Raw genomic sequence first — 12,540 nt, 5'->3', positions numbered from 1 at the left:
CCCCTGTGACTTTTTCTTGTTCCCGAAACTGAAGAGGCCCTTGAAAGGACGACTCTACGCTACGATCGATGAGATAAAGACGGCATCGAAGGAGGAGCTGAACAGGATAAAAAAATGATTTTTTGAAGTGCTTCGAAGATTGGAAAAATGTTGCCACAAGTGCATAATATCTCATGGGGAATACTTTGAAGAGCACAAAATACTTTACTTTTTGAACACGAATACGATACTTTTTGAACACACCTCGTATATGCATGTGAGTGTGAGAGTATCAAAAATGTGGCCCATATAACCTTGAGACGTTTATACCACGTTTCCAATCTCGTGGAAAAGTGTTTTCATACTCAAAATGAAATCGAATATTTACCAGTCTCTGCAGAGGAGTGGCCGCTTTTAGAGAAAATATTTTATCTCATTTTTTGGTATTTAAATAGAGATCGATTACCTGTGCGATGTGTTTTTAATTTCATTCGGTTAATTATTTATGAAAGATGAAATCAGTACTTTATTTTTGACTTGTCGCATCCTTTTGTGTGTATTACAGCAACAATATGTGTATGTATGTATGTCTGCTCATATGTATCATAACAAAATCAAATAAAGCTGTTTTTATTGAGCAGTTTGGTACTGAATGCCGGTGACTGACAAACAGCATCAATAACGCTAAATAGTTGGCACACGACCTCGGCTTGGCCACAAATGCCTCCAAACGATGACGACCTCGATTTTCTATTATTTTTCTCAAGCATGCATCCATACATACATAGTTTGTGATCAACAATATAAACAAACGTTCGTACGTATATGTATGTGCATATGTGCATGTGTAGGTATATACTCGTATGTTACATTTATTTATGAGACTAAGGCCCCTATTATGAGTTACATTCGATCTTCGATATTCGCTGGTTGTCGAAGATCGAAAATCGAATGTCAATTTGGTATTATGAGCGGTGCAACCCTATCGAAATTTTCGTTGTTTACCGAATTTAGAGTCGAATGCAATTTTGCTTTCGATTGCATAGCGTATTGTGGGAAAACTTGTTAAAGTGTAAGTTGTTTGCGATTATTTATGAATTTATAGTAACCAAATAATAAATATATACTAATTTTGTTAATTTTATGCAGGTCGAAAGCCGTGAGTACCAAACAACAATTAGAAAGGCGAATCCACAATTCGCAAAAAGGGATTTGCAGCAAAGTTCAAGGAGCAAAAAAATGGGAGGAATTTACAACGGAGCTGAATTGCTTGGGACCACCAGTGAGAACGGCAGCAAAATGGATTAAGCTTAATAATGGCCCCTATTATGAGTTGTATTCGATCTTCGATATTCGCTGGTTGTCGAAGATCGAAAATCGAATGTCAATTTGGTATTATGAGCGGTGCAACCCTATCGAAATTTTCGTTGTTTACCGAATTTAGAGTCGAATGCAATTTTGCTTTCGATCGTGTAGCGTATAGTGGGAAAACTTGTTAAAGTGTAAGTTGTTTGCGATTATTTATGGTTTTATAGTAACCAAATAATAAATATATACTAATTTTGTTAATATTATGCAGGGCGAAAGTCGTGAGTACCAAACAACAATTAGAAAGGCGAATCCACAATTCGCAAAAGGGATTTGCACCAAACTTCAAGCAGCAAAAAAATGGGAGGAATTTACAACGGAGCTGAATTGCTTGGGACCACCAGTGAGAACGGCAGCAAAATGGATTAAGCTTAATAATGGTTTTTTTTTTTGTGATGTTTATAGAAATACATTTTCATATTTTTTTCGAATGACGAATAATTGAATAAAGAAAATTTATAACAAAAATAAAACAGAAAGTGTGGTGTAAAGGTTTCTATTTAATACTTTTTAGATTTTTCTATAATCTCAAAATTTCATTTCTTATGTTTTCTAATTCTCCGTTATTTGACTCCACTTCAATATCTTCAGCATCATCGTACACATTGGGTTGAGCAAGTCCTAGCATACCTTCATTACCAACACTCAATTGGTACGATCCCTGAGCACAAACTCGCAGAACTGTAGCTAGCCTTAAAATATTTGGAATCAATTTGGCTCGGGTGCACTGCTGCAACTGGTTTTCTGTACTGGACAGTAGGTTCACAAACGGCTCTTTAGATAATCTAAAGTTCTTTAAAAATCTGTAAGGAAATTTCTGTAATATTAAGTACGTCAACACATTTTGAAAGCTCTAAATTTACTCAGTGGAAGCCATTTCTAGGTGGTAGGATGCGTCCCTCAACTGTTTCCTACTTCTAGCTAGTGCCACTAATCTTTCATCGTCCGATGAATCGTCGAACCCCAACTCCGTTGTACTCATTTTCACAAAAAATACTTTTTTTACCTTTTAAAAATAATGTTAGCAAAGAATTTCAACACAATCGGTTTTTCTTTTATTTTGATTTGCTGTATCACCTGAGAAAAATTATCTATTGTAAATGCGTCGAGCGATCGAAATTCACAATAGTCCTATTCTTCAACGAATGAGCACCATAATACCAAATGAAAATTCGTTCGATCAGCACTTTCGACTACAGTCGAAGATCGAATGTTGCTCATAATAGGGGCCAATGTTTTTTTTTTTGTAATGTCTATAGAAATACATTTTTATTTTCCCTTGGCAGGTATGGGCTGAAATACGTAGAGGAACTGAAATACATATTTTTTTCGAATGTCGAATAATTGAATAAAGAAAATTTATAACAAAAATAAAACAGAAACTGTGGCGAAAAGGTTTCTATTTAATACTTTTTAGATTTTTCTATAATATTCTCAAAATTTCATTTCTTATGTTTTCTACTTCTCCGTTATTTGACTCCACTTCAATATCTTCAGCATCATCGTTCACAGTGGCTTGAGCAAGTCCTAGCATACCTTCATTACCAATACTCAATTGGTACGATCCCTGAGCACAAACTCGCAGAACTGTGGCTAGCTTTAAAATATTTGGAATCAATTTGGCTCGGGTGCACTGCTGCAACTGGTTTTCTGTACTGGACAGTAGGTTCACAAACGCCTCTTTAGATAATCTAAAGTTCTTTAAAAATCGGTAAGGAAATTTCTGTAATATTAAGTACGTCAACACATTTTGAAAATTCTAAATTTACTCAGTGGAAGCCATTTCAAGGGGGTTGGATGCGCCCCTCAGCTGTTTTCTACATCTAGCTAGTTCCACTAATCTTTCATCGAGCGTTGAATCGTCGAACCACAACTCCGTTGTACTCCATTTTCACAAAAAATACTTGTTTTTAACTTTTAAAATTGTTGTTAGCAAAGAATTTCAACACAATCGGTTTTTCTTTTATTTTGATTTGCTGTATCAGCTGAGAAAAATTATCTATTGTAAATGCATCGAGCGATCGAAATTCACAATAGTCCTATTCTTCAACGAATGAGCACCATAATACCAAATGAAAATTCGTTCGATCAGCACTTTCGACTATAGTCGAAGATCGAATGTTGCTCATAATAAGGGCCTAAGCTACGTACTTGGAGTTACAAAAATGCACATGTAACAAAATGTATGCACACACACACGTGCATATGAAAATACATATTTTGCTTTGAACGTGAAATTCCTTTATATATTCTATCTGTAGTTTTTCGGAAATGCCTCTAATGATTTTACTAAAATGTATGGCATTTGGAAATATTTACATTTTAGGAGTATTTCTCAAATCACTCGTATAAGGTTGCCACCTTTTTAAATGATTTAAGAATTAAGAAATATTTTTTATAGAGTTACCACCAAATTTTTAGTATCGAATTTGTATTTAATTAATTATTTAAAAAGTAATTTATGTGCAGGCAAAAAGCGAAATATGCTGAGGATATTAGTATTAAGTGAACATTTAATTATAATTAATATTTTTCCCTTTAAACATTTATTTAGTATCACAACATACAGAAATATTACAATTTGATATCTTACATCTTAAATATATAAAATATCTTAATAAGGTTTCCAACTCATTTGTAATACACAATTTTTCTTAAATTATTATAAACCCAGTCAAAATACAATATACAAATGGCTAAGCATGAAATTGCAGATACCACAGGCATCTCAGATGAATGAATACTCCATATTTTATATGAATGGTTACATTGGAAATTTGGAAAAGTTAGTGCCACAGAGCTACCGGAAAATCATTGCAGAGTTGGTACAACGTTTTTGGAGGGCTATTGGAGTAAGTGTATTACAGGTAAGGGAGTTTATATTGAATTCAAAACTAATTTCATTGAAAATTCACATTTTTAAATTTCGCTGTCACCCCTTTTGAGCCAGCCTGTAAAAATATTTAAGAAATTCCATAACAAAACCATGATTCAATAATAAAAGGTTGTGAAATGTTTGACAACTGATTTCGGTTGCTACTTAATCCGATGATGCAATTTGGAAGTAAGGGAAAAAGGACATACATTATCTATATATATGATCTAAATAAAAATTCGTTTCAATAAAACTACACTTATTAAATAAAAAGCGATTTACTCAAATTGAAACTCAAACTATTTACGCAAAATTCCGATGAACATCGAAAAGCATGACTAGTTAACTTCGCCTTCTTCTGATCTGGCATTATCTCGAATTCCGTTGAAGAGAATTGTCTTTTCTTTTCATTTTGTCTTGTGGCACATGAACAATCTTAACGCCCTCTTCTGCCGACGTTTTGTGGCAAAATAAAAACAGTACTGCCTGCTAACTTTTTTATCAAATGGTAATTTCTATGTTTTTGAGTAGTTCTTCTTTAGGAATTGCGCTGAAATAAAAAGTAGCTTTTCCAAAAGAACATCATGGATTTAGTAAATAGCTCAAAATGGCTGGCACAGGGTGACAGGTTACATCACCCTTAATTATTGCTTCATGCGCAAAATGCATTAATTTAACTTTTAGCGTTCTTAACGTTTCCAAATGAACTTATTTTTATGTATTGAAATCGACGTGTGTATGTAATTATCTTTATAAATTGTCAAATAAATATTTCAATCCCATTTGAACCAATTTTTTAAATTAGGATGGAGACTAAAACGTTCAAAACCCCGTTACGGTAAATAATTTCGCGGAGTATCGAAATTAAAAGAAGGATATTAAATTTGGAAACATTTTCTGATATTAATACATATTTTATTCGTTCAAGTAACTTACACTCTTACGCTTAGCTATATACTTCATTAAGTAAAAAAATCGCGTATTTTCACCTTCAACAACATCAACATTGTTAGCTCAACAACTCGGCCCGGGTTTTGGTTAGCTGAAACATTTGTCTCCATTTCGATTTATTTCTCTCTTGAGTTCTCCAACAACGTACCAACCAAATAGCTCAGCGTCCCATCCAACCATCGCAGTTTTGGTCTTCCTTTGCCTCTATTTCTTCTGCACGTACACAATGGGGATACTCGACTGCCCTTATAATGTGACTAGCCGATCGTAGACGGTTAAGCTTTATTGTCATGACAATATCCGAGTGGTTATACAGTCTTTGAAGCTCGTGATTCAATCGTTTTCTCCAAATGCTTTTTTCCATCTTCGTAGACTTCAATTCACCGTTTAGTAAAATGTTTATCCGTTGCAACAATTTGGCATAGTGGCTCTGAACTTACCGGAATGTCATAGAACTTCACATACAAATATGTCAAACTGCATTTCACCATGGGTGTTGCTTCCAGCGTATCAACTTTTAATTGTAACTTTTCTTCTCCCCTTGAGAATATTAGTTCCACTAAAGCACTAGTACCCGGCGAACACAAGAATTATTCAACTAAATTTATGATCTAAGTGTAGTCACAGATTTCATCCTTTAACAACTATGTTTGTTCATCGATTTGCAACTGTCCACTCCCCACTGTTTAATGTAATGTACCCTAATGTAATGTACCCTCACTGTTTCTACAAATTCGCAACACTCAACGGTTACTATGCAGCACCATCTCCTTTGCTATAATTTTAGCGGGATAGGTTTTTAGAAGTGCAAGAAAGAAACAGCCAGTAAAGAAAAGCATACTGATAAGAAAACAGGTATTATACTTATACATTTATCTACCTACATACACTAAGATTCATAAGTCTACGCTTCTTTGCAGTTAGTTGAAAAAGTGACATGAAGTTATTAAGTTTACAATATTTTTTTCTTATTTTTAACTAATATAACCATTAAATTTATTAAACAAAATGCTTAATTTATCTCAGATTACGACAACTAACAAGGAGGTGTTGGCAATAGTTTTGGTTCATTAATGAGAAACCATTACAACAGAAACAATTTTGACTCCTTTGATATCAAAAATTAAAACTTTGTTTCCGTCAGAAAAAATAATCACTTTTCAAAATTCTGGAGGCTTGTGTATAAGCTTATTTTCGAAAGTAATGAGTTTTCTCCTATTTATTAGAGATATAACTGGCTTCTTCCTAGCAACTCTTCCATGATAGCCAGCTTTTCTTATGACTCTTCTATGAGTTGAAACACTAATATATTTTTGAAACGTGTTTCTTATTTCATCTTTCACTTTTGAAGTAGTTATATTTGCATCTTTCTACACAAGCCCTATAATACTGCGCTTTTCCCTTTCTGTTGATTTACAATGACGCCGTGCTCTTGGCCTTGAAGTTATAATTCCGGTATTTTCTTAGTTTATAATTACAAATTATCCGAACTGATGTTCATGCTCTTCCTATTTTTCCCCCACAATTTTATAATTTTTCTCTCGCTAATGTCCATTTCTTTCAATTTTGCTTTCTTTATAAGGCTCCGGCAAACTAAAAGCTTATTAAATAAAAATAATAATTTTCCTTAACAAAAACATCGTCTTAATAATACAAAAAGTGAATGCGCAAATCATGAGCGTACACTTTTCACCCTCACCTTCTTGCGTATTGCCGAAAATAGAATCGGAAGTGACGCATTCAGTTGATAACTTTTTATCGCCAGTATGACAACTCCGGTAGTAAACGTCGAAAATGATGAATTTCATTGTGTAATGAGCTTATCGTAAGAATTTCGTTGGTAAATACTTGGTATGTAGGAATATAAAAAATGGTGGAACGTAGAATTATGACACCTAGTGTATGTCCACCTGGTAATGTAATCACTTTTACTCATTTATGAAATATGAAGTGACATACCAAATACCATTTTTATGTGACTCCTAATTTATAATTCATAATTCTATAAGTAATTATATACATTGTATATATGTACATATAATTTGCGCTTACATCCTTTCTGGGTGTTCGGCCGAGCTCCTCCTCCTATTTGTGACGTGCGTCTTGTTGTTTTTCCACAAACGGAGGCACCTACAGTTTAAAACCGACTCCGAACGGCAAATTTTTTTTTATTTTTATGAGGAGCTTTTTCATGACAGGAATACACTCGGAGGTTTACCATTGCCTACCGAGGGGCGACCGCTATTTTAAAAAACGTTTCCTTCATTTTGATATATCACAGAGATTCAAATCTACGTTCTCTCTGAATTTCGAATGGTAGTCACGCACCAACCCATTCTAACCGAATAATCTATAAGTAATTACAAGGAGGATTTATAATTTTTGCAAATCATATTTGGCACTTGAGAACTAGACAGCTGCAGCATACAAACAGACAAGCAATGGAGCGCGTAAATGTTAAATAAAGACTTCTATCACTAAAATTTTTGTTTTTTTTTTGTTTAGTAAAAAAGTTATTCAAACACTAAATAAGGATTTCCTTCACTCAATATCATTTTCTATTTTATTCAAAACAAAATTGAATGATTAAATTTGCTCCACCTACGTGTATAAGTGCATTTTTTAGTCAGCTAATTTTCTACTGATTTTCGGAGTTGCCTTGAATTAAAAAATTTAATATATTTCATTAAATTTAATTTCAACTATTAATTTTTTAATAAAATGCTGAGTATATCTAAAGCCCTCTACATAACGCACGTATCTCTTTGCATACGCACCTACATCACAAAGCAATTTTCTTAATGTTTTGCCACTAAAGTGATTGCAACAGAAACGCCACTAATAGAAAACAAATTACCCTTTAAATTGCGACGTGCCTTATGTACTTTATTACCTAATAATTCCAACTTAAGTAAACGGAAAAATAATAGAGGAAACTGAACTTACCTCACTTGTTTAAAAAGCGTGACATTCCGCGACAAATATTTGTTTTGAATTTTCAAATTCCACGCTGCCGATAAGTTACTTGTACTGTTGTACAAAACTACTGTTTGTTATTGCTTTATTTCTTAATACAGATTATAATTAAATATTTAGGTTATGCATTCTCATTGTGTATTTTGCAATTTAGTTAAATAACAGTATTTTTTGTTCTAAAATGTTCTACATTCACGCAAGACAACTCAACACTGATGCAAATATTTTTATTACAAAATAATTATTATTTTTCAACTTGCATATATTTAACTTTTTTTTTATTTTTTATTGTTGCTGCTCGAATTCCAAAAATTAGTTACAGTCCACTTTCAAGTGCTCGGTAGCAGCTTTTTATTTTACTTTTGATGAGGCGCGTTGCTCTGTTGCCCCCTTTGCGCCTTTATTGGCTGTTGCGCAGCAAGTTAACATTTACTCTTCTTGTTGTTCTTTTATTGTATGTACCATACTTGTGTGGCCTTTTCGTGTTTATACTGTTTTATTTTTGCTACCGTTTTTGCAGCTTGTTACTCTTGAACTCCTCATCACTCTGTTGCACAGACTTACTTTTCATGTACACATACACAAATTCACATAGTAACATTCTGAGTAATTCAGTGATTTTCGTATTTAATTATATATTTTTGTACGTAAATATTTTCCGAAAATTATTCAATTTTTGCATGTGGCTTTTTAGCTTAACCCAATTTTGCAATAAAAAAATTTAACTATTCTCTTGTTTTTAATATTTTTTTTCTACCACTTTTGTTATTTTAATTATTTCCGCAACATCGTCAATATATTTGCAGCAATGTGCGTTCGATACGCTTCGTTTACATTGAAATCCACCACACAGCTTTTGTTTGGAGTTTAATGTTGGGCATGTTACTGCTTGTTGCAACAGAACAGAAGCATCACATGTTGCTATTGTTGTTGTCGTTTTCGTTGGTTTTACTATGTATTACTATATGCATATACAAGCGTATGTAGTTTATTCCGTCAACTAAATTTCCACCTGTGAATGCGTTGAAATGTAACCGTCAACTGAACAGTGAGCCAGAAAAGCGAATGAGCTCAACTCGGGCTTTGCTAGCACCAACTTCAATACCAACATCGACTGCGAAGCTGTAGCTGAGCTCGGGTTACATTTGGCTGCCCGACCGGCTGCTCTGTGTTGCCGCCAAACAACACTACTGCCAAATCGCTAGTGTTGAAGGTATCGCAAAACAAACTGGTAAGAGTTATTTCAATTTTCTCATACCATCAAAGGTATGCTATGTCTGGCCATCAGCAGCTCTCTTCGTTCTGCAATTTCCACAACTGGCACTTCCCATTTGACTTTTCTCTACTCACACTTGAGCTGGCACAAAAAAACGTCTACTTGTACATTCCTCATCAATACTTAACTTTGTCCGAACCCTTGAAAAGTGATTCCGTGTACGGTTCATGTTTCTTTTCCTTTTTAATTTTCTTCGTTTTTTCTTAAGATCTATTTATTCTTCACTGCGTTACTCGAAATTCCTATTTTACAAGTTCTTCTAATTTTTTTTATGCATTTTTTTTGTATTTGAATTAATATCTCCAATTTTGTTTTCACGCTGATTAAATAGACCAGCAAAGAATTTAAATTAAATTACAACGCAATGATATTATGTATATTAGTAGTAAGTAATAATGTAAAAATTATCTTTATATTGTTAATTAATTGTTGAATAACAATTTTCAAAGAAAGTAGTTTTTTTTTGTTTTATAAATATAAAATTTCATTATCATATGTATTATCAAAATAAAAATATTTGTTTGACAAACTCTTTAAAATTCTACTTTTTTAAGCACTGAAGGACTTAGTAGCCAGTGTGCTAATTAAGTTAATTTAATTTAATTTAATTGTATATATCCCCTATAAATAATAGAAATCCTATTTTTTGGAGGGGTAAAAAAAATGGTCGGAGCGTTGGGAGAAGTGTACCTGTATCTTGCTAAAAGGCGACTATGTTGAAAATTAAAAAAAAAATCCAAAAAACGTGTCTTCATTTCTAACACAGGTACTTATTGAACTCCCCTCGTAAGAGCCAATTACAATATATATATACATATACCTATATATATATGTTATATAAATCTTTTTGTCGAGGACAAGACGAAGTACATCGTGTCATCAAACAAACTACCGGCGCAATCGCTTATCGGCTCCCACGTCGCTGTTAACAGCCATAATTTTGAAGTTGGAACTTGGTTTAATTAGGAACTAGCAATAATACCTAATATATAATAATGTATGCCTTGAAATCCAACGGGGAAAGTGCTACTTTGAACTTAGTAGGCAATTGGGTACTAAAGTTTTCTCTTGCTGTACAAAACTAACACTTTAAAGGCTCTCATCATGCCCGTTCTATGGTATGCGCATATGCTTAGACGATGACAATAATCGATGAGGTGTCCGTTGGAGTGTTTGAGAGAAAGATTCTGCGTAAAATTTTTGAACCTTTTCACGTTAGCAAGGGGGAGTATCGTAGGTGATGGAACAATGAGGTTTATGAGCTCTACAGCGACATAGACATGGTGTCTAGGTTAAGTCGTATGTATGGGTACAAACGCTACAGCTTTGGAAGGAACCAGCTGGTGGTAGCAGTGGAAGAGTAGAGAAGAACTTGACTTCACTTGCTGTGCCCACGGAAAGCACGAGAAAAAAACGACTGGCGCGCTTTATTAAACTCGCCCAACATTGCTTAAGCGCGCAATCAAGAGGAAATTATTTTGTACCTAGGGGAACTTTGCTAATAATCTTAAACACAAAATATCCTTTTTTTTCTTCGTGAAAATATAATATTCAGAAATGACAAAGACACTATCATTCTTTTAAAGAGTATATATTGGAAGCTGAAGGTGCATATTTTAATTGCTGCGTTATTTCGTTGATCCTTTTATGCGCTGCTGATGTTATTGTAAAAAATTTGCTATTACACCCTTGCTTTGTGCCGAATATTTTTTTGATAAGTTAAAGAACGCCAGTACACATTTTTTTTTAACGAAGAAACCATAATCTTCTACGCATCAACTAATATTTAGAATCTTACTCTAACACATTTTATTATATTTAAAGACAAACGAAAAAGCATAGCTGTTAAGCATAACCTTACTAATTACTAAAAATGAATAATTACAAAACTCAAGAATAAGAATGTCTTAGACCTTCTTGAGTTTGTGAGCATGGATATGATATGATACATATGTCAATGTGCAGTAAACTTTTCATAATTAGCGTGCCTGGGTGCGTGAGTTGTTTTAACAGAGCAATGCGAATGAATTCTTTGCATTCACATTTCAAGCCTTAAGAAATAGGAATTCGGAAAAGTTTTTTATCGCTACAAGGACGCAACCTGCCACCTTTTGATGTTCTTTTCGCCCTTGGCTTATGGTGTTATTTAGTTGTTTATATTTTTCATAAAAATTTCAAATGTCAACCGTTCACAACGTATGAACGCAATAGAAAAGCAGCGATTTGATTTACTTTCGCCGGCAACTGCGTTTACGTATTCGTAACTGTATCGCCTGTAACAACTGTCATACAAATGCACGCATTGACTTTTATTTGACAATAACGTCGTCATGCGTTTGCAGCGATCACAGGTTAAAAAGCCATTTATTAAAATGTCTATCAAATTAAGGTAGATAGGTAGGTTAGATGGCAAGAGTACCACAGGTACACTACAAGTAGCACTTACGTGCCGTTTTGATACCATAATGTAGACCTGCGAAAAAATTTAGGGAAGAGAAAACCGTCTACAGCCATCCAGTGCTGTTGATGTAGTGGAGGAGAGAAAAGGAATCTAGCCTGGAGAATTTCTCCAAGCCATCCCTAAAGGGCCCGTTAAGGAATCTCAAGCGCCTCGCCACCAGAGCCGGACATTTGCAGAGAAAATGTTCAACAGACTCTTTCTCTGCGGGATTTCTACAGCTTCTGCAATAGGGGTTGTACGGAATTCCAAGCTTCTCCGCATGCGTGCCGATCACCCAGTGGCCAGTGAACACCGCAATGAGCTTAGAAATTGAATGGCTGGGTATTCCCATCACCTTAAGTGTTCTGTTTATATCGAATTGAAGCCATAGTGTTTTCGAAATAGAACACGATGAGACAGCCCTCCATCTGTCTTGCGCTTTTTTTAGAAAGAAATTGTGGAGTTTCCTTTAACAACGGTCAAGGGGGCACCGATGTCTGAGAAGGGGACAACTGAAACCGGTTCTGTCGACCCCCTCCTGGCCAGCTCATCGGCAATTTCATTTTTTGTTTGTTTCCTGCACGTTCGAAACGTTTGAGTACCTTCTTACAGGAGTTCACCAGAAGAGAGATGCAATACGGCGACGAACAGGGCCTTGATCGCAGTTTGATTATC

General features: G+C 34.4%; 1 protein-coding gene across 2 annotated transcripts in view; it reads right to left on the bottom strand.

The window, feature by feature from the left end:
* Positions 1-9,372, bottom strand: part of LOC128858349 (protein kinase 4) — a 124,300-nt gene extending 114,928 nt beyond the window's left edge. Inside the window, exon 1 of one of the 2 annotated variants that reach the window (XM_054094535.1) lies at positions 8,120-9,372. The gene's annotated coding sequence lies outside the window, so the exon portion shown is untranslated. The remainder of the gene's footprint in view (positions 1-8,119) is intronic. The other variant, XM_054094537.1, reaches the window with a different exon arrangement.
* Between the last annotated feature and the right edge of the window lie 3,168 nt (positions 9,373-12,540).

Source organism: Anastrepha ludens, chromosome 3, assembly GCF_028408465.1.
Source record: "Anastrepha ludens isolate Willacy chromosome 3, idAnaLude1.1, whole genome shotgun sequence".
NCBI classification, from domain to species: Eukaryota; Metazoa; Arthropoda; class Insecta; order Diptera; family Tephritidae; genus Anastrepha; species Anastrepha ludens.
This window is presented reverse-complemented; position numbering and strand designations above follow the sequence as displayed.